Below are 26639 nucleotides of genomic sequence, written 5' to 3' on the forward strand. Positions count from 1 at the left end.
GTACTACCCTCATTTCATGTATCCATGGACATCCTAAAAGTATGTTGTAGGTGAGATCAAGATCAAGGACTTGGAAAACCACATCCTTTGTCACTGGCATGACACTTAAAGGTAAGGTGATTGTTCCTTTGGATGAGTGTTGTTCATCATCATATGCTTTGATAGTGATCTTATTTCTTGACTCAACAGCTTGTTTAGAGTATCCCAATTGTAAGATTTTTTTTAATGTGCAAATGTTTAGACCCTCTCCTCCATCTATCAAGACTCATTTGATATGGTTTTTATGGAGAAAGGCTTCAATATGGAGAGGTTCATTGTGTGGTTGACATGGAGATGTGTCATCGACTTCTATGAATGTAAGGCAATCATGTGGAGTGGAAAGATATCCCACCATGGCTTGAAACTGGTCCATGTTCAAATCAATGGAAATGGAGGTTTCTCTCAATGCTTTGTTAAGGATAGCCTTATGTGAAGGAGACATATGCAATAACTCAAGGATGGAGATAAGGGCGGGTGTCTTCCCTAACTCAAGTCTACAAGGTCATACTCATTTTTGGTAGATGGTGAAGTTGTGGTCTTGGATGGAACACCTTGTAAGGTGACTTTACCCCATCGAGTTTTAACATTTCATTCAAGGGTTTCATCATTAGATGATGATGAAGAGGATGGTCCAACATCTTTCAAAATAACTTTACTCCTTTGGTAGGACCTTCAAGAGTTTTTTCCTTTATAATAATGGTAGAAACATGGTTGTTCATTGAAATGTGGTTAACTATGTATTCATATGTTGCAGTAGTATAATTGGCATTGTTATCTAATTTAGAATCCTTTCCCTTATCATTCTTTGGGAATGGTTCCTTAAACATCGCATGTTCCTCATTGAAAGTGTGACCATCAACTTCTATATCTCCCTTGTCAATAAGATCTTGTATGATGTTCTTTAACCTATGACAATTGCTAGTCTTATGTGATGCTATGATGAATCAATAATGATCCACTCAACTACTGAGAGGGGGGGTGAATCAGTAGATATAAAAAAAAATAAACTTAATCCCAACTCATAAAAAAATCATTGAACTAACCGGTTTAGATACTGTACCATAAACTATAACTAAACTGTCAAGTTTACCGGTTGACTAAAATATCAATATAACAGTGTAACAGATATTGAACTTGGATTCCTTTTAACCAAAATATCAAAACACCTTACTAACATTAGTAATATCTCATTTCAGATCACTTCCAGTCATCTAAACATGTCTTAGTGGTTTTACCAGCTAAACATATTAACCATATAAAAAACACATACAAAATCATTCACCACTTGACACAATGATTTTTGACGTGGAAATCTAAATGGGAAAAACCATGGTGGGGATGAATACCCACAAGTATTTCAAACTCTTCTGAATTTCTCCCTATTAGGAGGCAAGTATTGTTAGAAGCTTTACAAAAATGTTATGTTAAGAACATATCCAGTTAAGAACCACCCGGTTAAGGGATTGACTAAAATACCCCGTTAAGAGCAATACCCTGTTAAGAGTAACCTCAGTAGAGAAATTCAAATCCAAGCTAATGGATCACCTAGTTAGAGGATTTAAATAGAACCAAGCCTATTAAATCTTACCCGGTTAGGGGATTTAACTGTTGTAATTGTTAGCGAACAACAGGGTCTTGCTGATCTGGTAATTGCTCTGCTTAATCAAATCCATTTATGCTCTCATCTGCCTTCATAACATTCTGCAGATACTCCTTTTGGTTCGACAACAATCACACTACCACACTTTACCAAAATTTCCAACACTATTACAAAACAACTCATCGGCCTTATAAGCAAATACAATAGGTCGGTAACACATCACAAAACCTAAGATCTCATAGAGATTACAAACATATTGGTTCAAACATGACCGTTGGATTACATAGTAATCATCTATGCAATGTTCTAGACAGCCTCGACCACTCCTGGATCACCACACATCAAATCCTGTAACTCATCACACGGTTTCCACTTCATGCTATGCACTTGCTAATTCCCAAGATAAACAATTACCTTCACGTGCTAAAATCACTTTGAAACTCATCATGTGCAACATGCATACGTGGCATAATCATCTCCGATTACCATTCGATCATAGATCATCATAACCGATTCACCAAACTCCATCGATTAGGTTTTTAGCATATCAACAAGTTAGGGTTACTGGTTGATCACTCTGCTTCAAATACTAATACCGATTTCCAACACTGCTTCACTATCGATTGCAAAACTGCATCACTACCGGTTATAATACAACTCCATTACCGGTTACTATTGACATCAATGACAACATTATACTTCATAAATGCAATCTTCATGCAATGCCAACAATCTCCCCCTTTGGCATTGATGGCAATACAAATATCAATACCACCTAATTGTGATGATTGAGAGTAATGCACATACACAGGTATAGGAATATTGGTTTACATTTTTCCATGTACTCTCCTTCAACTGTATCTTCATGTCTTCAGCTGGTAACTAGCTACAATTCTTCTCCTCTTTTAATCATGCAGCTCTTCTCCCCCTTGACAACAATGCCAAAGTGAAAGTAAAAGATAGTGTCAGACTTCACTAGTTCTCTAAAAACCTATCTTCACCAAGTGAGAATGTAATCTTTCATACCATGCTCTTGGTGCTTTCTTCAGTCCATATAGTGCCTTGTGTAGTTTGCACACCATATCCTTTGCTTCAGTCAAAGTATAACAATCTGGTTGTTCAATGTAAATTTCCTCTTCCAATATTCCATTTAGAAATGTTGACTTCACATCCATCTGATATACCTTGAATCCTCTGTATATTGAAAATGCAAGTAGAGTCCTAACACCTTCCAATCTTGCAACTGGTGCAAATGTATCACCATAGTCTTCACCTTCTTCTTGTGCATAACCTTTGCATACTAGTCTGGCTTTATTTCTGACTACTACTCCATCTTCATTAGTTTATTCCTGAATACCCATTTTGTACCTATTACATTTTTTTCACCGGTCTGGGTACTAGTGTCCAAGTATTGTTCTTCTCAATCTGGTCAAGTTCTTCTTCCATAGCCTTGATCTAGTGATCATCTCCAAAAGCTTCCTTTGTTGTTCTAGGCTCAATAGTGAATATCGTACAAGAATTCTCTCTTATTCTTCTTTTGGTTAACACACCAACATCTTTATCTCCAATAATCTGATCAGGATTATGATTGATTCTAACATACCTTGGAATAGCATGATCATGGTCTTCAGGTTCTTATTTTTCACTTTTTTCATCCTCTCTAGAATCTACATGTTCCGGTTGAACTGGTGTTGCAGTATTCATTTCACCAATTTCTAGTTTCAATGGTTCTGGTTCCAAAATTAGAATGTAAGGTTCATCTTCCTCCTTCTCCTTACTAGTTCTCTTGAATCTTTAGGAAACTCATCCACTCGAACATTAGCACTTTCAATGATCTTCTTTGTCTGGTTGTTGTAACATTTGTAGGCTTTTCTCTTGATGGAGTAACCAAGAAATATGCCTTCATCACTCTTAGCATGAAACTTACAAACATAATCACCTCTCTTGATAAAACATTTGCTACCAAAAATCTTAAAGTAACTGACAATAGGTGATCTATCATACTAGTATTCATAAGGAGTTTTATCCTTACCTCTTTTAACCAGTATCCGATTCATAGTGTAAATAGTTGTGTTGACAGCTTCTCTCTAGAATGTCTTAGCTACACCTCCTTGTCTTAGCATATCCTTGCAGATTCAACAACTGACCAATTGTTCCTCTCTACAATACCATTCTGCTATGGTGTCCTAGGTGCAGAAAGTTGCCTCTCAATTCCATTGTGTTCACAATATCTAGTGAATTCCTCTGAAGTAAATTCACCACCTTGATTAGTTCTTAAGCACTTAAGCTTTCTTCCACTTTCTTTTTCAACTAAGGCTCTGAATGCCTTAAACTTGCTAAAGGCTTTTGTTTTGTTCTTCAAGAATGTGACCCACATGATTCTTGAGCAATCATTAGTGAAGATCATAAAATACTGATCACCTTGAATACTCCTAGTCCTTATTGGTCCACAGAGGTCTATATGAACCAAATCTAGCAAATTTTTTGCTCAGAAAGATTTTCCTTTGAAAGTTGAGGATGTCATCTTTCCTAACTGACATTTCCTACATAGAACATTCACCAGTTTGTCCAACTGAGGCAAACCTCTTACCGATTTGGACTTACTGACCTTTACAATGTTATCAAAATTTACATGACAAAGTATTTGATGCCAAAGCCAACTATCATCTACTTTTGCAATTAAGAAGCTATTGACTTTAGAATTTAGGTGAAACAAGTTACCTTTTGTCTTCTTGTCGGTTGCAATCAGTTCACCTTTGCTTCCATAGATTTTGCACATCTCATTCTTGAATTCCAGTGGATAACCTCCATTGTTGAGTTGAGAAACACTCAAAATATTGTGTTTCAATACTTCAACCTAGTAGACATCATTTGCACTGCTCTTTCCATTCAAAGAGATGGTTCCCTTTCCTTTTACCATAGGTGGTGAATTATTTCCAAATCTCACAACACCTCCATCAAATTCCTTCAAAGTAAGAAACTTACTCCGGTCATCAGTCATGTGGTGTGAACAACCACTGTCTATAATCCAATCATCAGAACTATCCATGCAAGAGACAAATGCCTTTTGATCTGATGTATCTTCCTTAATAGAAACAAAGGCAATGTCCTCATTTGCATCTTCTTCAAACTCTTCCTCTGTGATTCCTCCATCCAATGCAATGAGAGAATCTCTTTTACCTTTTCCTTTGTACTTCTTATACTTCTCACGGTTTTGCTTATTGTTTCCATTAGGACAATTAGCAGTAATATGTCCAATCTGGTTACATGCAAAACATTTCAATGGTAATTTACCTCTGTACTTACTAGTACCTATGGGTAACCGCCTAGCCAACAATGCTTCAAGATCAATCAGACTGTCTTCATCATCAACCTCTTTGTTGGATCTGGACTCATGACTGTAACTAGCTTCTCTTGTTTTCCTTACCGGTGGGTTTGAAGCTGAAGCTCTAAATGCAGATTCTGATTTCTGAACACTTCCATCATAACCATTTAATTCAAATGTATTTAATTTACCAATGATCGATTCAAGAGTTACCTTTGATTTATCAATAGATTTGAGTTCCTGAATGGCTGCAACTTGGATAACGTAGACCGGTAGAAGGGTTCTCAACACCTTGCTAACCATTGTGGTATCCTCCACTATACCACCAACACTTTTGATCTCACCGAATATCTACTTGATCCTCTGACCATACTATTGAATATTCTCACCTTCAGCCATCTGCATATCATCAAATTTACCTCTCAGACTCTCTTCTTTGGCAATATTCACATGCTCATCACCGTTATAGATATCCTCAAGTTTCTTCCACACTTCATAAGCAGTCTCCAATCCATGGACATCAACATACTCTGAATCAGACAAAGAACTAATAATGGCCACCAATGCTTGATTATTCTCTTGTTGCTCCTTATTTTGATCATCTGACAAAATCCCACTAGGAAAGTTATATTTTGTAACAACATGTTCCCAATATTGACTTCCTAAGCTCTTGATATAGATCTTTATCCTATCACTCTAGATTCTATAGTTTTCTCTATTGAATTTCGGACCTTCTTTCTTCATCATGTTCTCCTAGAACTTTACCTCAATCTATTAGGCTTAAACACAAGAGGACCTGAAATGCTCTAATAACAATTGATGATATGATGAATCAATAATGATCCGGTCAACTACTGAGAGGGGGGGTGAATCCGTAGATATAAAATAAAATAAAATTTCACCAAACTTAATCCCAACTCATAAAAAAGTCACTTAACTAACTAGTTTAGATATTGTACCATAAACTGTAAGTGCACTGTCAAGTTTACCAGTTAACTAAAATATCAATATAACAGTGTAACAGATCTTAAACTTAGATTCCTTTTAACCAAAACATCAAAACACTTTACTGACATTAGTAATAGCTCATTTCAGATCACTTCTAGTCATCTCAACATGTCTTAGTGGTTTTACCAGTTAAACATATTAACTATATCAAAAACACATACAAAATCATTCACCACTTGACATAATGATTTTTGATGTAGAAACCCAAATGGGAAAAACCACAATGGGGATAAATACCCATAAGTATTCTGAACTCTTCTAAATTTCACCCTGTTAGGAGCCAAGCCTTGTTAGAAGCTTTACAAAAATGTCATGTTAAGAACAGATCCAGTTAAGGACCACCCGATTAAGGGATTGACTAAAATACCTTGTTAAGAGTAACCTTAATAGAGGATTTCAAATCCAAGCTAATGGATCACCTGGTTAGAAGATTTAGATAGCACCAAGCATGTTAAAGCTTACTTGGTTAGGGGATTTAACTATTGTAATTGTTAGAGAACAACAGGGTCTTATTGATCTGGTAATAGCACTGCTCTGCTTAATTAGATTTGTTTATGCTCCCATCTACCTTCAAAATATTCTACAGATACTCCTTCTAGTTTGGCAACAATCACACTACCACACTTAACCAAAATTGCCAACACTATTACAAAACAATTCATCGACCTTATAAGCAAATACAATAGGTCGGTAACACATCACAAAACATAAGATCTCATAGAGATTACAAACATATCGGTTCAAACATGACCATTGGATTACATAGTAATCATCTACACATTGTTCTAGACAACCTTAACCGCTCTTGGATCACCACACATCAAATCCAGTAACTCATCATGCGGTTTCCACTTCATTCTATGCACTTGCCCATTCTCAAGATAAACAGTTATCTTCACATGCTAAAATCACTTTGAAACTCATCACATGCAACATGCATACCTTGCATAATCATCTCTGATTACCATTCGATCATAGATCATCATAACTGATTCACCAAGCTCCATCGGTTAGGGTTTTAGCATATCAATAGGTTAGGGTTATCGGTTGATCACTCTGCTTCAAATACTAATACTAGTTTCCAACACTGCTTCACTACCGGTTGCAAAACTGCATCTCTATCATTGTAATACACCTCCATTACTGGTTACTATTGACATCAATGACAACATTATACTTCATTAATGCAATCTTCATACAATGCCAACATTATGTCCCTTTCTCTTATGATACTCACAAAACTCATCATCATTCCACCATACTAGTTTTACTTTTGGTTCATAAAGTGGATTGTCTGGTATTGTTATAAGCTTGTTCGTAGCTAATTTCTTGAATGTCATCTCAATTGTCTCTCCTAATGAAGTATATTTCTTGGAGGATTTGATGGCCTTTGAGCATTTACTTGAACATTGGAATTAGATGAACTTGCACCAGGGAAAGCCATCTTTGGTTTTACCATGTTTGCATCTTTTACCCCATCCTTAACTATGTTCTTGTTTTTGTTCCAAAAGCGGGGTTTATCTTTCCCATTGGATTTCATCTTCATTGTCCTTGAATAGCTTAATGGTGCCTTGTTCAATAAGGACATTCTCAATTGCCAATCCTTTTTCAATGACTTCCTTAAAAGTGGACAAACAATCTTTTCTTAATTCATATCCAATATATTTATTGACGTTTTGAGTGAACATTTACACCATTTTCTTTTGAGGAATATCCAAGAGCATCGACTAGCTAAACTTATCCATCATTGTAAGAATGAATCAAATGACTCTCCATTTTTCTGTTTGGTATTGCACAAAGTAGTCACTGACACATCTGTTTCAATATTGTATGAGAAGTGTTGTATAAAAGCCTCTGCTAGATCACTCCATTACTTGATTCCAGGCAGGAGTTGGGAGAACCATTCCATAGCTTGTCCACCTAAACTTTGTGGGAATAGTTGCATCAAATATGTTTCTTCTCTTGCTACCTCAATGCAAGTCGTGAAAAATTCTCTTATATGTGCCTTATAATCTCCCTTGCCTCTATACTTGTCAAATTTTGGTGTCACAAAATGTAGAGGAAATGGAGGCATTGATATACTTCTGTCAAATGGATAAGGATATATGTCCTTCATTGTGTACTCTTGCTTTGGTGCATTCAGATTTACAATCTGTTTTTGCAAATCCTTAATTTGTTGTTGCAAGTCATTCTTAGGTGGTGTCTTATCTCTTTGAGTTAGTCCCAAGCTTGAGCCGCCAAGCAGAGGAGGTGTGATATAATCCATTTATGGATGATATTGGTCATAGATGTGTTCATATGGAGGGGGAACATAGTTGTAGCTAGAATATGGGCCACTTGGTATGATATTGTAATGAGAAGCACTAGGCCTAGGTCTATTGTACATGTCATGACTGTGAGGATAGGAAGTATCATAAGAATGATCTTGAATATTGCCCCCAAATATGACATGAGGTCTCCATGTGTCATGATTTTGAATGTTCCCTTGCGTATAATTATATGCATTGGTGTGGGCTTGAGTGCTATCATGTTGTTGAGTCTGTGTAGTAACATTTCTCGTCCATGCAAGAGGATGACCACGAGGTTGTTTATAAGAGTTTCTAGCAAAATTGGTGTGAGCATCAATATTGGTGACTTTAGGTTTTTGAAATAAGGATGAAGGTGACTCAAGCACAAGACGTTCTCTCCTATTACCACCATTATGTCTCTAGGATTTGCATTTGCTTGATTTACTTGATTTGGATCCTCCTCTAAAATTTGTGACACATCAAAATCATGAGGTAATCTTGTTCCACTATATGTCATGACTTGAAAGAAGTATTGATGATCTATTCTCATAATTTACTCAACCATTCTATTGAACCTTGGATCAATTATAGTTTCTTCAACATCTATGGAAGTGATAGATGCATTGTCATTATCATTTTCATTGTTGTTTTCATTGTCATTGTCTGGTGGATTACTGCAATTTTCAAATCGGTTATAAAATTCATCTCCTTCAAACTCATAGGTACTCATGTTGAGAGATCTTAGAGCTTCCTCAACTTCTCTTTTAGACTTTTGTAAACAAGTTTCAACCATGAACAAAACCTTGGCTACAATGAAAGGTGGAAGAAAATGTGAAGACTATGGAAGATCGAGAACACATATGAAATGAAATAAATCTAGGGTTGTCTTACAATGTCCAAAAATGTAAGTTCAAAATAAATGTAATCTAAAGTAAGAAGTGGCTTCAAAGAGATGATAGATCTCTTGATGAGGTAAGTTTACCTTGACTAAAGAGGATCAAATGGGACCCTAAGATGATAGATTTGATGCAGGAACCACTTAGTGATATGTTGTAGTATGTTCACAAGATATGACGAGGACCACTAAACAACCTTTTGACTCTAGTTTGAAAAGTGTGTATGAGAACTGTAAATGACTAAAAAAAATATTACAAGGTCATGATAAAGACTAGTTGACTAAAAATGAAGCCCTAGGAAAAGTTTCCTTAGAATCTCTTTCAATCTCATAACACAAACGCGTTGTGAGTTCACAAATGTGGTTTTAACACACTCAAATGCAGTTTCTCAGAACACATACGTGGTTTCACTGGTAATGATACAATTCTCAGTTGTAAACGCAGACACGATTGTCCTACACAGACATGTTTTCTCACTGTTGATAATTGTTAAATTCATAGATGCGGTTTTAAACAACTTAGACACGATAATATGTTGCACAGGCATTGTTTCAAAACATAGACACGTTTTAACCAGTTTATACAATATTCTCTAACTTTTTGAAGAATCAAATATGTGATTTTTGCAAACATAGACGTGACTTTGGAACACAAACGCAGTTTCGTTTAAAACAGACGCATTTTATGATGTTTTGATAATTACTCAATTTGTGAAACATAGACATGATTATGTCTTGTGCACAATGTGTTTTCTCAGCATAGACATGATTTAAACTAACCGACGCATTTCTAGTAAAATCTTATAATCTATCCCAAATTTTGCAAATGTTTGAGTGTGACCAGATCTTAATGTGAAATGTCTTGTGGCAACAAAACACAACAAACAATGAAGACACAATGTCTAAAGGTGTTTTGTCAAATTTTGATTGTAATGGGTATGTCTAATAGGCCGAATCAGACCAATTTCCATGGGTCTAGCACAATCAAAGACACATCAAACACTTTCTTAGCCTAAGGTCAATGTTCTCATGACAATAACTTCAACCCAAAACCTAGAATCTCCATTGGCTCAAGTGTAGGGATACCTTGATGGGTGTATTCACTAATTTTGCCTTTTTTGTGAGTGGACAGCTAGGGGCCTCCAAAATTGGAAGGATGATGCTATCACCCTCTCCCCATAAAGCTACAAGTAGCTTATGCTAAGCCAAGGATTTATGTCTCATCTCAGGAGAGCCTTATGGTGAGTATCTTGGGGGGGAAACCAACTATCCAATTGCACTAAAATTATCGTGATGTTCGGTCAAAATAGGGTGGGCCACTACTCTAAAGGTGTCTAGTCATGTTTAGACGCATATGGCGGCTATACATGTGGTGTTTCACTCAAATTAATGAGGCCTCCCAACCCTTGCAAGTTTTATGCACCACTATGGGTACTTGAGGAGACAAACATCAGTATAAAACATCGGCACCAGGTGATAAGAGACTTTAGTCTAAAACCACAATCTTTTATATAGCAGACCAAAATAAAATACCGCTTGGTTCGTTCCCTCTCACAAGATGGGAGGAAGACCCTCTAAAAGACAATAATACTTTCTCTTACACTCAAGGTCCAATGGAAGGTGAGAGGAGAGGATACTTTTGTTATCACCTTTAGGGTTCTAATCTAAACACAAGCATGCCAAAGGCACAAGACACTTCAAGCAAAGTTAATTAACCCTCAAAAAACAAACAAAAAGATTAATGAAAAGGTGTGAGGCTAATTAAACTAGGAATTCAAATGCAAAGAGACACACTAAATTATCCCTACAACAAAATGATTAGTAGTTTTAAATAATAACCTCCACTTGCACGTACACTTTTTAGGTTAATTTTTTAAAATCAAAATGTGAAAAGAAGGCCTTCAACAATATGCTTTTTCTTTTAAAACAATTGCACCACTTAGTTAGTCTAAGCAAGAGGTTAGGTAAAAAACAAATCTGAAAACCCTAGATGAAAAAGACCAAAAACTAAAAATTGAAACTACAACAAACTTAAACATGTTTATACCTTCCTCGAACGCAGAAAGAATGAATGCAAACACGATAAGACCTGAAACCTGCAAAATCAATTTCCTGAAAACACAAACGCATCAATAAAACAAAAATGTGAAAATGATTGTCGCAGACGTGGCAATACAACACAGACGTGGAAGAAAAGTCACATACGAGATTTTAGGATACACAAATGCAAGACTGCAACTCACAAACATGGAAATAACTAACGCAGATGCGAAAAGACTTAAAACATGCAAAACAAAAAGTTGGACAAAAACGCAAACTCGAAAAGATGATTTGTAAACGTGATTTCGCTTGTAATCATCGTTGATCTGACCTGCAACTTAACAAAAAAAGACTAAAACTACAAATAAATGTCAGAAACTAAGGGACAAGAGTCCCACTAGGCATGCCAAAATGCGCAAGGTGAAAATGATGATGAAAAACTATTGCAAAACCACAAAGGCTCCAACCACATAAAAACCCTAGTTCCATAATAAAGCATTCACCATACACTAATAAAGAAACCTAAGAACATGTAAATCAATAAATGAAACAACAATACCATTCACATGCTAAGTAGGGTTTGATCTCCATTTTCTCCTATCTCCATTGATCCTGTTTGATATATTTGCTCTCATATTTTGTATGTGCACAAGAGCTCAACAAAGAACAGATTGTGGTTGTGAAGTTGCTTCATCGCTTGAAGGATTGATAGACACATTAGAATTATATATGAAAAGATGAAATAATCCTCTTATATAGAAGACACTTTAGAAAATGGAGGGATAAGATTTAGAGATGAAAGAATAAATGGTCAGCTGGGATTAAAGGGTAGGTAGGAAAAATAATAAAATATGAAGGGGTTAGGTAGAATAATTAAGAGATAAATGACAAGTGTTATGGAAGGAAAAAGTTAATGAATTAATTAAATAAATAAAGATATATTTAATTAATAGAGGAAGTGGGGCCAATTAAATAAATAAAATATTTATTTAATTTAGGGAAAAGGATAATTTAAATAAATAAATATTTATTTATTTAAATAGGGAAAGGCTAGAAGAGGATAAATTAATTAATTAAATAAATAAAATCTATTTAATAAATAGAAGGCTTAGGATAAAATAATTAAATAAATAAAATATTTATTTAATTAGGATAGGACAATTTTAGGTGTCTACAACACCCATACATTCATTTACCTCCATCCATTCTATTCCATTTTGTATCCTTATTCATTTGTCACCCTCTTGTTGATTCTGCACTCAAATGGAAATATCTCCTTGTTAATGTTTACTAGGAATTGGTCACCGCATGTATCTCCTTTGGGACATGAAATTTTCATCTCCATATATCCTCAAAATCACTAGACGCATTATGATTTATCCCTTGTTCAATATCTTCCCCATCCCCCCATCCTTCCCTCCCACTAATCATCCCATACACCCTTGGCTTCAATAGTCATTAAATACCAAATTGTGTTTTTGCATGTTTTAAATTGTTACTATGTATTTTAGTTTGTTTTCATTTGTTGCATTTAGTCCTAGAGCTCCATCCATCGCACTATCATGATCACCCTCATCCTTCATATGATGGCATGCCTCAATAATGTGTATTTCTTAACATAACACTATTTATAATTTCTTTTCTATTTTTGGTCAATCCATATGCACATGTTGCATCATTATCATGATCTATTATTTCATGTTGCATAATGCTAGTGCTATAAAAAATAGTAGGCTTCTCTTTTCACATGAAGTTACTTTGATAACTTTCATGCCTCATCCATTTTAACATCTCTTTCATTTATCCATCTTATTTAAATTAATGTGTCATTATAGCTACATTACATCCTTGTGAGGTTTCATCAACAATCATATATAACCATGTAATCTAGAGTCATATCATCCAATCATCCAAGCAATATGAATAAATATTTCCAATCCTCATCCATTATCAATTTATATCTATAGCATGTACATCATCCCAATAAAATATCTCTCAAGTAATATTTTATCCATTATAGAACATCTTGTCCTCTTCCTTTATCTTTTCAAGACACCTCCCAAACTCCATTTTGTCAACAACTCTCTTGAGGGGGTGTCACTCCATCATCCTTCCTTTTCTTCTAAGTGATTGGGGAAACCTTCCATCAAAGCTCCACTTAATCATACATTTTATTTACTTTTTTGACACAATACCACCTAGTGACAATATTGTATCAAAGAGGGTCAAAATGTAGACACCTAACATTTTCTTACTACAAGATTGTCACAATAACTAAATCATTACATTATCTAGTTAAATCACCTCATCTAATGTATCCAACCTATTCAAATTGTTATATTATGTAATTAACCTTTTTTTCTATCTCACACATAACTAAATAATTACCCTAATTTCCACCAAACGTGGATAAAAAAAAATTAAAAAATTGATTATTTAGTTATGGAATAGGGATAAAATAATTATATAATATGATTATTTAGTTATGAGTATATTCCTTCCACCAAATTCTAAGAACAAAGGGTGTCCTAAATGCACTTGTCTCCTCACATTCCCTATGGTTCCAACAATTTACTATTTTTAAGTGCATCCTATCCCTTAACACTCCAACAACCTCCCTCATTACCCTTCATTCTCTTCTTAATCCTAGGAAACTCTTCTCATTCATCCTCCATTAATCTTTTCATCACATCTTCACCATCCACTTCTTTCCCAAAAATCTGTAGATTGAGGCACCATCTTTTTCATTTTTTCATTCCATCTATGCTAACTATATGCTATTAGAATAGGTAGGTTTTATGCACAAGAGCATCCACATCTCAATCAACATTGAAGAATATCAAACTTGCAATGGAGGTTCATGGTAACTTTATTTTGAATTTCTTTGCATGCTCTATCTAAGGTTTTCTTTAGTCTAGAATAGGGAGCCTTCATTTGCATTTGTTTACTAATTGCATTTTCAAACTAGTACTTACATCTTCTTCCACTTCTCTTATGCCAACATGGTTGGATATACACATACATATAATACAACATGTTCTTCATCCTACATCCAAGGACATATCAGGTGTCATGGCAATGATAGAGACACCAAGACCTAAGAAAAAATGAAAAGTCTCACTATTATTACTTCTTATTTCTTTGGATTCAAAATTATGGAAATTGAAACACCAATGGTTGAAAAGGATGGCATGGACTTAATACCTATTGATTATCAAATCGAAACCATCAATCTTGGTGTGAAAACTAGGGAACAAAACATTTAATAAATGTGAGGTGCAATATCAACTATTGTGTCCAAAATGGAGAAGGATCAAGGAACTAAAAATGAGCTTAAATAGAAAGTAGCAAAGATAGCTTACATCAAACAATTGATTGGTTCCCTCCAAGTAGCGGATAGTTGTATAGTGTCATAAATTACACCCCATGTAATTCTATGCTACATAAGTGCCTTTGCTTTATGCTGATTGGAGATCTTCTTAGCCACCTTATCCTTTTCTACATCTCACGTGCCCTGTCAACCTCTGCCTTGTCCTTTTTTGACCCTACTAACTGGTTGACTCATAGACACTAGCATGTCATTGAGACATCTGCGTGTTTTGATAGCATCCCGCAAATCTAATAGTCTAAAGGTGGTCGTTTGAGCATTACACTTGCACCTGGAAGATGCTTGTAAGGCCTTTGTACACATCCACCAACATCTGCTTTTGTCCCAGCATGTTTATCTTCCCTCTTGGAGTTCATTTTGGGTCTTTGTTTGCTCATTCAATCTCTCTAGTGGCTTCTCTAACTCTCTATTGGATTTACGCTTGTTCATTGTCTCATTTTGAAGCTCTCTCTCTCTCTCACTGTGCTCTTGGCTCTCACACGTTGCTACCATTATCATGCTTTGAGGAGGACTGACCTCATCTGGCAAGCTTCTTGCTTTGGGTGTACAAGGGGAGTCTTCTTCATCTTTCTTTTGTCATCTTCACAGCATATTCATTAATATATTTGTTATTGTATCATTTATATACTATTTCCATTATCTTTCCATCTATCTATCTTGGTTTCTTGTGGAGGTGGAAACACCAAAGCGAGGGTCTGACTGTGGTAGGCCTCTAAAATACAACCACAATTTTTGTCTCAGTTCGTCTTGTGTGGAAGTTTCCAAGTAGATTCGAGGAGCTAGCTGGAGACTTCAAGCGTGAACCAATTATGAAATTACATCTCTCTCCTCATCTGTGAGGCCTCACCTCGACTCAGTCTGACATTTCAGTGGATTTTATATTTAGACTATTATGGATACTTTATTTTGATGCATTTTGAAACTTAGAACTTATATGATTTCAGGATTTGGATAACATTGCTATACTTTGATGATTTACTTATATGCTTTATGAGATAGAACACTACATGATTGTTAGATAAGATGATATTACGATGATAGATGTCGTTATTGAATTTGTAGGACTTTACTATGATAATAGAACTATGATGTATGGTTAAGTTTATGTGAATTAGGATGAAATTGCTTATGTGAAATTGTTTGATAAGAGATGTATTTAATCTATGCAGATGTAAATTGTATGCAAGTGATGATCTGTATTGTTATTCCTTTGAAATTATATTATATGTGGATATTTGAAAGTACTAATGTGTAAATTGAGATGCGCAAGAAGTTAACCATGTGACCATGGAAAATTATGGAGAACCAAACCTAGACTTATGTATGTTCGTAAGCCAGGGGTTGTCTATTTGGAGAGACAACACCTCGTTTGTGTTGTATTTTATTCGTAACAGTATTTTCTGCATGTGTGTTAAGTGTTATTTAAATCAATTGTGTAAAATCCACAAGAGACGATTTCATGTTTTAAATTGTAAAAGTGTTTTATTTGTGTCACTTGACACATGTGTGGATTTAAGTTTAAATGTTTTATTTTTGTCTCTTGGTGGGAAAGTGTTCAACTATAGTTTTTTTCAAATAATGTAATGTGATGTCATAAATACCTTGGGAAAAGAATCTTTGGAGAGGTCAACATATGTTTGACCCGAAAATAAACTTCAGAGGGGATTAAAATGGGTTAAATGAACACTTAGGGGTAGTTTAATAGGGTTTCCTAAAGCCCATAAGGTATACCTAAAGGTTAGGGGTAATTTTAGGCAAGTTTCTACTCCTAAGTGACCTTTTAGATGCTCTAAAATTTGGCTTTTCTGAGTTGTGCAAAAATTGAAATTAGAAGTTTGAACCTAGTTGTAAACTTTCCTATTCGAATGAGAGTTCTCTTTCCCATTTTGTCTTACTTTCCTCTTTAGTTTTTAGAAACTTGTGAGAACTGAGAGAAGGAGCTTCTTAAGCAAGAATTTGAAAATTTGAGGGTAATCACCCACTCTCCATTTTTGGAGACAAGAGAATTTTTTTTGAAAAAGAAGAGAATAGATTTGAAAAGTAAAATTTGACTAAGGGTAGAAGAAAAAGATCCGTGGAATTGGGCAGCTCTTCCTCAAATACTATCCTACCTTTGGGCAGATTAAGTTTGGTTTCATTATTCTTAAAATGACTTCTATTTGCATGTGTTTGAAATTATGTTGGTGTAAGAAATTTGTTTTCTTGTATGTCTTTTTTTTTTGGAAATTTCACTTGGTATTTTTGGTAAATTGTTTTGTATGTGTTTTTGGGAGTTTTTCAAGACCTCTTACTCTTGGGAGAGAGGAGGATCTTGTGGGTGGTAGCAGTGACAACCCTCGAGTAAGAGACTCTCGTTATGAGAGCGATCACAAGGGATTTTTGTGTGACCCTTGTTGCATGGCCTGTTTGTGCAATGGGGGTCATAAGGAGGGATATAAGGCTAGAATGCCTTGGGGGGCATAAGGAATAAGGGGTTGAAATTATTGATGTATTTTCTGTGCCATGAGGTGGCTACATGTTTTCCATACTTGCAATTCTCCTCAGGGTATTGGTCCACTACCACCCTTGAAAAGGTCATCACCAAAGTGTGGTGCAATGTAGCCAAGTTGGGAGTGTGTTTGAAATCTGTGTGTTTTTGTCTTCTATGTGTTTGCATGTTTGTTACCTGTCTAGGGCTTGATTCTCCGAGCTCGGGGGTGGCTACCAGTTAGCCTAGGCTGGGAGGTGAGCACTCCATGGTCATATTTGTGAATTATTATGCAGGATTGTCGGGAGAAAAGAATAGGACAAGTGAAAAGTTGCAGAAGATTATTGTTGAAGAAATCTAATTTCATTTGTAGCTATTAGTTTTAGTAGGAGAAATACACCCTCATTCGTTGGAATGAGAGGCTAAATGTAAATTTGAAATATAGACATGAGATTAGTGATTGTATTTAAATGAAGGAACATCTTGTAAACTTTGCAGAATATCTTTAATATTGTAAAAGGCTAGATATATTCCTATTTCTATTTGAAAAGAGTTACTTTTGAATTGCATGCAATAGTCTTTGTAATATGAAAATTAGTTTTATTTAATTCTGTGTTTTTCTTCTTATTAACTAGATTTGCATGCATATTGTAGATTTAAATATAAGTTTATAATTCTATTTTCTGTAAAAGAAAAAAATGAATATAGGACAATATGTTTTTGGAAAAAAAATATCCTTACATTAAATAGATTTATTACTATACTTCCTTTCCTACATTTGAAAAAATCAGAATCTTCCATGATTTCAGGTTATTATAAGAAATGAAATAATAATATACATTATTTATAAATATATAATTATATACATGTAAATTTCATGTATATATTTATATATACTTATATATAAAATATATCATAAAAATTACCTGCAAAACAAATGATGATGTAAACCTAAGAATATATATACCATTATATATATATATATATGAATATATGCTTATGAAATCGTATACACACACACACACACACACATATATATATATATGAAAAAATATATATATCTATATAGTTTTATTTAACTTATTGAATTACTTTTGTATTTTAAGGAAAAAATAAATAAAAACGCATGTAAAATATATTTGAAAAATATATATATATATAATTTTTTTTAAAAAAAAATTTAAAAGGGCTTTTGAGAAGGGCCGCACAGGGCATGCAGACCCTATGCGGGCCACGACCAACACAGAGGCCGCAGCCTCTGTGCGGGCCGCAGAACGCACGGGGCCTATGCTCCCCATGTGGGCCACGGATCGCACCAGTGGCTGCAGCCACTGTGGAGGCCGCGACCCACACAGTGGGTCGTCCCACTGGCGGCGCCGCTTCTTTTTTTCCCCTCCTCCACAAATTTGGCTGCCATTGTTAGTTCGACCGCCGACCTTCAATAAACCCTACAACATAACAATAAAATAATATGAAACCCTAGCCTGGTTAGGGCTAGGGTAAATAAATGAAGAATGGTATTAAAATAAAATAAAGGGGGGGAACTAATTTATAGTTTTTAATAAGGGTTAGGGTGGCATGGAAAACCCATTTAGTTTCTAAAATATATTAGTATTATATTTATATAATATTAATTATATTTAAATATAAGTGTGGTGGTATTATTTAATTATACATTTCAAGAAAATTGAAATGCTAGAAATTCAATTTTAATGAATTAACATTAGACTTTAATTTTTTTTTTTAAATATGACTTGTTTAAATGTTAGTGAAGCCCATATTTAATTTAAAAATTAAATTTATTGAGAAGTCCATGAGCTGATTAGTAAGGAAATTAATATTTATTTCTAGCTTAAATAGGTTTAGGTATTCATGAGATAAATATTAATAAAGTTATTATTAACTTAAAATTTGAGTAGCTTGAATATTTAAATTCGGAATATTATGAAGTTGATATTTATTTATAAAATTAATTAGATTGAGCGAAAATGAGCTAGTCTATTCTAATCCATAGTTGATCTTAATTTAATTTCTGATATTTAAATAGTAGGAAATGATTGTTTTAAACATAGTTAAAACCAAAACTGCTTAGTGCATTCGTGTTAGCAAACTTAACGTTATTTAGTTAGTATTTAAAAAAAAAAAATCATTCTGTTTTTGCCCTAAATTTTGGGCATGACATCATCCCTTTCACTATTAAATAGATAATCACATTTACCTTTTCCATCGTTATTAATTTTATTGTTGTTATTTAGGCATGTTTTCATCACAGTTTGTTCTCTATACAAACTATGTGACTCTATGACATGTTTAGTGTCATCTAGAGGGTACCTAACAATCTTATACTTTGTATCATATCTCGAGTGGAGAGGTTGACTAGTGAGTCACTGATTGTTGTTCACTCGCTTGTTGGAGTGGTTCACTTTTTCCCCTCTACATTTTGGTGAAGTAGACGTGAAATCCATTTTGCATATCTTTAAATTAGTTTCATCACCTATATCTTTCATTCGTCCTCCCTATCATTATTGTATGATCAAACCTTGAGCCGAGTGGCGACCCCTTTATCAACATGGTTAGTATCACTCCTATCTCATCCCTTAGCCGGAAGGTGCAAAATAAAGAAATATCATCCACACCTTTGGACGCTCCTTATAGCGAGGAGCTTTCTCCGTTATATATCCCAACTAAGATCAACAATTACACAGTCACAAGTGTAATGGTAGATCCCACATGTCGAGTTGATGTTATAATGGAGGAAGCCTTATTCATTAATGGTTGGCATAGGGAGAGATACGACGAGTTTCGTGCCTTTGTCTGTACACATGATGGGATTTTTGTTCCACCTCTCAATAATCTCACTTTGATGATCCTTGTGGGACCCAAAGTAGTTTCCACCACCTTTGTTGTTATTCTTGAATCAGACTTGTTCTAGTTTAAGTTGGGTTTTCCCTGGCTAATCACCATGGAAGTAATACCTTCGGTTGTCCATAAATGTATGAAGTTTCCTCATGAGACCATTGTGCACACTATCCAAGACACTAGATTTCAATTATTTATTGCCTATGGGGGTTTCTCGTTAAACCATTTTTGGGCCAGTCTAGTTGGGCCCATGACTCCCCATGGAGATCTATTGTATAAAGCATAATATAAATATAAGACATGGGAGAGTTAGCTTCTTCATCATCTTAGCATGTAGTCTCCTTGTCTCCTCTTACACCCATCACCACTTAGTCTATTCTTGTGTTGCAACAGGTAGTACCTTATGCCCCTTTCTCATTGAAGGCTGAAGTTAAACTTGTTCCTCAGGGTAGACCTCCTTTCCCACCCAAGACCACATAGCCTCAGATGGTGCCTTATGTTCTTGCGTTTGTACCTAATACAAACAAAGGAAAGGCATTTGTGTTATCATGGTCCACATCCCACCTTCACTTTGAGCTTCCCATCTTTGTTGACATCCCTCATTGTACCCTGTATGATAAGGGTAGGTGTTCACCTCGTATCCATTCATCTCCATTGGCTCCTACATCACAACCTCTGAGAGTGCCCCTTGTTCCTTTGACTTCTCCTCGATCAAAATGGGAAAGGGAACCTATAGCTATGGACGTGAGACATGTACCAATTGTACCTCTTGCTTCATCGATTGGACCTTCTCCTTCACCAGTTCCAGATTTGGAGTCCTTTCCCATGGAGCATGATGTTGTTGAGCCTCCTTAGGCTTCCATTCTTGGACCCCATTTATGTTGTAATCAGTGAGTGTGTGAGCGCAAACGTCAATGGTGCATGATGGCCTGTGAACATGAGGTTGCTTCGAGTGTCATGAGTGAACTGATGATGTCTATCCCTATTGCTTTTGTACATGCTTCTGAGCCTGGTCATCTTTCTCCTGCTTCATCCTTTAACCTGTTGCCATCCGCTCCAGGGACTCATGACGAACCTCACCCTAAATGGGTGCAAGTTTTTGTTACCCCTTCCTTGGAGCCTCCCTTGATCAACTCCTTGCCAGATGTTCCTCCATTTTCTCAACCTATGAATATGCTTCATACATAGGTAGTTCCCAATGCAACCATGTCTTCTTTGCAACCACCTCTGCATCATATTTTTCCCAAAGTAGTCAAACCCACTACAGTTGATCAGAGGTCTTCACCTCCACGAAAACCAAAGTGGAAGTTTGAGCAGGGCCCCATGCTTGAATTTTGCCGCCAAAAGTCAACTCTGGTGCCTTCTCTCTCTATGTCTTTACCTGTTTCTATTTCAATTTCATTGTTTTATTGTGTGTTTTGTTGAGGAGGTTTCACCTTCTTCAGAGTTTGTTTCTACCCCTTTTTTGAAGGTTGGCAATGCGACTCTTATCCCGCCACTTTGGGTCGTGTCACCTGCCTCTTCTGATTAGAGGTGTTTGTTTGATTCCTTAGAGGATATCTCGAATATGCCAACATTCTTTACACGATCGTTGACCCTCTCCTCTTAGGGGCTCTTGGACGAAAATGTGGAAGATGCCTCATCCCTAGCTCTTGTTGTTGGTGTTGTGCTTTGTGCTACCCTTCTATTTGTCGCCCTTTGGTCTCGACCTCCCTCCTCGTATGATCAAGATTGGGAGGATGGTGACCTGTAGGTACTGCATCTCTTTCTTTATCTTGTAGATTAGAGTGTGCCTATATGTGTTCCCCCATGCCCGCTTTATATGTTTGTTCCCTCCCAGAGGACCCAAGTCACCCCATTGGTACTTGGAAATGGAAGGTTATCTATCTTTATATGTTACATGCTCTCTTGAAGGACCCTAGTCACTTTGTAAGTGCTTGGAAATAGGGGATTTTATATTATAATATTCTTCTATTTGTTAGTCACCCTTCTTCTACCTGTCGTACATTTATTTTTTATATCGGGGACAATGCAAAGCATTGGGGGCATTTAGGCTCTCTTCCATGTTGACCCAATTTTTCTTTTCTCTTTTTCTTCATGTGCCTTCTTCCTATGATCCATAAATTTCAGTACCATGATGAAACACTCATATGTAGCTATATATCATCTCTTTTCACTATTATGGGTTCTAATGCCAAATTAGCGGATCCCCCTATGCCCTTGTGTTTTTGTGGATGTTGTGGGTGCCATGTGTCATTTGTTGCAAGGTGGCATTCCACGAAAACATCTCGTTATGTTGATGTGACACAACATCCCTTCTCCTTAAAATGAAATGTGTCTTACACATACTATTCTAAGAGGGGGATTCCCATGCTTTCAAATCCCTACATCATTATCTTGTTTGCCTTTAGTGGGGGTTGAACCACTTGATCTATTATCTTGTTTGCCTATTAGTGGGGGCCAAACCACTTGATGTGCAGTCGCCCTATCATATGGCCATCTAGCATAACTTGCTACCCATACCAGGGAAATCCATTATCTTGTTTTCCTATTAGTGGGGGCTAAACCACTTGATCAACGATCATCTTATCATATGGATATCTAGCATAACTTGCTACCCATGCCGACAAAATATATAAACCATTATCTTGTTTGCCTTGGTGGGACCAAACCACTAGATCTTATCACTTTTTGTGGGAGCCAATCCACTCTATCTAAAGCCTCCATGTCATATGGCTATCTAGCATAACTTGCTACCCATACTTGCAAAATCTATCTATCATTTTATCGTTATCTATTATCTCAGTATCTAAAGTATCATGTTATTCACTTTTTCATACAACATGTGTGTCTGCATCTAACATGTTTTTGATGGAATAGCCTAGCACCATCTTTTTGAAGGTTTGAGACTCTTCCCTGGGGGCATCTCGACACAGGTAGAGGATTCTGATTCTCCTTCATATCTTGGTAATCTCTACTTTAGCTCGCATCTTGATAATAATATGCTCACTAAAGTGGGGGAAAAATATAGTGTTGTAAATTACACCTTGTGTAATTATATGCTACATAAGTGCCTCCACTTTATGTTGATTCGAGATCTTCTTGACTACCTTGTCCTTTTGTTCATCTCACGTGCCTCATCAACCTCTTCATTGTCCTTTTCCAACCCTACTGACTGTTTGACTCATAGACACTATCACACCACAGAGATGTACGCATTCCATGGAGACATCATGTGAATCTAACAATCTGAAGGTAGTTGTTTGAGTGTTATTCCTACACCTAGAAGATTCTTGTAATTCCTTTATGTGTGTCCACCAACATCCGCTTTCACCCCAACATGCTTATCTTCCCTCTTGGAGTTCATTTTGGGTCTTTGGTTGCTCATTTGATCTCTCTAGAGGCTTCTCTAACTCTCTATTGGATTAACGCTTGTTTATTGTCTCATTTCAAAGCTCTCTTTCTAACTATGTTCTTGGCTCTCACTTGTTGCTACCATTATCATTCTTTGAGGAGGACCGACTTCTTATTCTTCATCATACAACAAGTTTCTCACTTTGACTGTAGAAGGGGAGTCTTCTTCTTCTTCATTCTTTTGTCATCTCCATAGCATATTCATTAATATCTTTATTATTGTCTCGTTTATCTATTATTTCCAGTATGTTTCCATCCATCTATCTTGATTGTCCGTGCAGGTGGAAACACCAAAGTAGGGGTATGACTGTGGAAAGCCTCTAAAACACAGCCACAACTTTTTGCCTATGTTCATCTTTTGTGCAAGTTGTCGAGTAGATTCGAGGAGCTAGTTGGAGACGTCAAGTGTGGACCGATTGTGAGATTACATCTCTCTCCTCTTCTTTTTCACTATTTCATAGGTAATCGCATTTGCCTTTTTGCATCGTTATTAATTTCATTGCTATTATTTAGGCATGTTTTTGTCATAGTTTGTTCTCTATAGGAACTTTGTGACTTTGTCCATACAGGATGCCAGTGCGTTGCGTTGTTGTCTTATACCCGCATGTGCATCCTCAGACAAAGTGTCATTGAGTCCCATCATAGGGCCTCTGTGGTGCGTTCAATGTCATCTAAGGGGTACCTGACAGTCTTATACTTTGTGTCACATCTCGAGTGGAGAGGCTAATTAGTGAGTCCCCAATTGGTGTTCACCCGCCTATCAGAGTGGTTCACTTTTTTCCCTCTTGAAGTTCCAACCCTCTTCACATCATACTTTCTCAGCAAGATGCATCGAACTTGGATAAGTTGAAGTGCATGACTTCAACTAATAATAAGTGGATAGATGATTTATATGATCACGGTTACAAATTACTTGATGAAGCTTTGTGTTGAAGGCAAAATTCAAAAGTTGAAATGACAAAGTCAAGGATACAATAGATGATTTCCAAGAGGATTAAGGTAGTAACTCCAAAATTTTCTCAAGTATTAATACCTTATGCATAATTTAACCTTAATTACTAGTCAAAGAGAATATACTTAATCAAGGACATATCAACAAACCTCCTCTTTGGGAAGAAATAATCAAATCAAAAAATAGGTGATATAGTATAAATTCTTGATGTTCAATGTGATATTAAAGCATCGTAAGATTTGGTAGTTTAGTTCATCAACCATGATGACTAGGTAGAAGATCTTGTTGTCTTAAAGGATCACCTGAGGTAAATACTTTCTAGTGGTATAGTGCAGCCATATACACCTTTACCCCAATTATTTTTTGGATAAAATAGTGAAATTGAAAGCAACCTTTAAGGCGTATGAGAAGGATAAACCTAATAAAAGAGCCATGTATATCTCCTCTCTTGCAACATATGAAAATAATTTTTTTATATTTTCTTCTACTGATGAGCCAGATGTGGGTGTCTTGAATCTTACTTTGCTTGACCTTATTGAGTGCAAAAAGAAAGAAATTATTTTTTACCAAGTCATTATTGAAGACATTACCAATGAGGACTCCCAATAAGGAGATTTTTTAAAATTTTACACATGACATTTACATTTGTCTTTTGGAATTAGGTGTTGGTCAAGAAAATTTTGTAATTAATGTAATTGTCTTCCAAATAAAAATAATAAGACGAGAAGGTAAAAGTGGCTTGGAAATTATGCCATGTATGTTGAGTGTAGGATTTAAAATTTATGGTATTGGGAAGAATAATATTATTACACTTCTCCAATTCCAAAAAAAATTAATGCTTTGTGAATTGCAAATGTTGGATCTAGAATGATCCTTACTGTTCAAATTTGTACTAAGTGAGTCTCCTTCATCAATAAAAGGCATTTATTTTTCTTTGTAAAAGATTAAAATTGTTCACTAAGGAATTTCTAAATAAGAAATATTTTTGTGGTCTTTTCCTACATGACTTCCAAATACTAGATCAAAATTTGTAATTGCTTATCCATGTTATTAAAGTATTTGATGTGTTACATATCACTAGTGATTTTCTAATGGTGAATTGATTTTTTTGGTCAACCTAAACACCTTTTATTCAGGTTGTGGAGTATTTTATTATTCCATTCCAACACTTGGATGCTTAATAAAGATTAACTTCATCATGTTGAAATGGAATAATAAAATACTCCAAGTGTTGGAATGCAATAATCATGTTAAAAAAGAAACGCTATGGCTATCGCGTATGTTATCTATGCACGTTTTGTTGTAGTTGCTTTTGCTACCCCTAGCCCTATCACTATTTTGAATGGGGATACAATGACTTTTGGCCTGCCCTCAATGATTCCTCCCTTAATGCCTACTCCTCCACCCTCTCCTCAAGCTATGGGTGAGTTGATTGTTGCTGATGATGGTGGACTGACTAGGGATTCTACTAGTGTTGGGGTTTCCCCTCCTAGACCTTTTTCCACTATTGGTCAAATTTGCTACTACTCATCCTCCCAAGGGGAAATCTTGTCCTCTTCCTTGTGACAAGACTTACCCTGTGGTGGTTTGCGGCCAAGATGTGGTAGAAAATATTGGTTTCTACCAATGTTATGGGTTGGTGTGCAGATTTGTTGGGTTCTGGCCTTCTCTCCCTGATCTCCATTGTTGGGTGAGTGATTATTAGAAGCCTTTGGTTGCTAGTAGCATTGAGCTTTACCCTTGTGCTAAATATTTTTTAATTGCTTCATTTGCTTCCTCTAATGATCGTGACTTGGTGTTGGGCAAGTTGTGGGCTTAGGGAGTTAACTCTCTCTTGGTCAAACCCTAGACACCTTTCAACCCTCTTACTGAACCACTTAATGTGTGTCCTCTATGGGTTCGCCTTCCCAACCTTCCCCTTTATTTCTAGGAGCATTCTTGTTACGAGGCCTTTGGTAACTCTATTGGCCGATTCTTGAAGGTTGATGATTTTATGTCCTCCATGGGCCATTCTACCTTTCCTCACATTTTAATCAACATTGACATATCTATGCCTCTCCCTAGGTATGTTGTTCTTATGGTTGGGGATAGGCCAAGGACTCAATCATTGGATTATGAGGACCTTCCCTTTTGCTGTCAGAGGTGGTTCTCAATGGGTCACTTAGCTTTAGATTGTTCTCTCTCACACCATAAAGGTGTTGCTACTTGGTGGAAAGACACTACTATTGATCATTTGACTATCATGGCTTCTGATTCTGATGATTCTTGTCTAGGTGAAAAATTAGAATTTCACCATAGAATGTAGTAAGATCAATCATTTACATTGGGGAAAGATAGGAATTTGATAGATCTAAGCCTAATAGG

This window comes from Cryptomeria japonica, chromosome 2 (assembly GCF_030272615.1).
Source record: "Cryptomeria japonica chromosome 2, Sugi_1.0, whole genome shotgun sequence".
Classification (NCBI taxonomy): Eukaryota; Viridiplantae; Streptophyta; class Pinopsida; order Cupressales; family Cupressaceae; genus Cryptomeria; species Cryptomeria japonica.